Raw genomic sequence first — 1204 nt, forward strand, 5'->3', positions numbered from 1 at the left:
TAAAAGAAAAGGGAGAAGTGGGTGGAAAAGGGAAAAGTGAGAAGTCAGTGGGAAAGCAGAGGTTAGTGGGCAGATGGGAGGTGAAAGAATAGAAAAAATTCAATGGGGACTTGAAAATATGGGGTAATGATAGGCATGGACCAATAGCAATTCATTCTATAAAATATAAAGTACATGTATGAAATATAAGTTACAGATTGTATAAAACAGATGAGCGCGCTGGCGCACGCAGTGACATCTTCAGCCTCGTTTGCGAGGATTGCGGCGCTTTGCATATGATGAAGGGAGGTGGCAGTCATGGCAGGTCGCCTGGTGCTGCACTTTGCATTCAAAGTGGGAAATTGCTTCCATACGGCGCATTTCTATCGTGATGTCCTTGGGATGAAGATTCTTCAACATGAGGAATTTGAAGAAGGCTGCAAAGCCACCTGTAACGGGCCTTATGATGGAAAATGGAGTAAAACAATGGTGCGATTTGGGCCTGAGGATGATCATTTTGTTGCAGAACTGACTTACAATTATGGCGTCGGAGACTACAAACTAAGCAATGACTTAATGGGTATCACACTCGCCTCTAGCCAGGCTGTCAGCAATGCCAGGAACTTGAAGTGGCCCCTCAAAGAAGTTTCTGCAGGGGTTTTTGAAACTGAAGCCCCAGGAGGATATAAATTCTTTTTGTAGAATCACAATCCACCTCAGTCAGATCCTGCCCTAAAAGTAACTCTAGCAGTGTCTGATCTTCAGAAGTCCTTGAACTACTGGTCTAATCTACTGGGAATGAAAATTTATGAAAAAGATAAACAGAGGCAAAAGGCCTTGCTGGGCTATACTGACAACCAATGTAAACTGGAGCTTCAAGAGGTCAAGGGTGCAGTTGATTATGCAGCAGCTTTTGGACGAATTTCCTTTTCTTGTCCCAAGAAAGATTTGCCAGACATAGAATTGATGAAAAAGGAGAACCAGAAGATCCTGACTCTTCTTGTGAGCCTGGATACCCCTGGAAAAGCAATGGTCCAAATGGTCATATTGGCTGACCCCGATGGACATGAAATTTGCTTTGTGGGGGATGAAGCACTTCGTGAACTTTCCAAAATGGATCCAGAGGGAAGAAAATTGTTGGATGAGGCAATGGCGGCAGATAAGAGTGATGAGTGGTTTGCCAAACAAAATAAACCAAAGGCTTCAGCTTAACAGAAGACGTCTG

At 43.7% G+C, this 1204-nt stretch overlaps 1 pseudogene; it reads left to right on the forward strand.

Moving 5' to 3' along the window:
* The first annotated feature begins 297 nt into the window (after nucleotides 1-297).
* Nucleotides 298-1191, forward strand: LOC102868743 (annotated as a pseudogene).
* The last annotated feature ends 13 nt before the right edge of the window (nucleotides 1192-1204 follow it).

This window comes from Elephantulus edwardii, unplaced genomic scaffold, assembly GCF_000299155.1.
Source record: "Elephantulus edwardii isolate Elephantulus edwardi_28Jun2011 unplaced genomic scaffold, EleEdw1.0 scaffold00245, whole genome shotgun sequence".
Classification (NCBI taxonomy): Eukaryota; Metazoa; Chordata; class Mammalia; order Macroscelidea; family Macroscelididae; genus Elephantulus; species Elephantulus edwardii.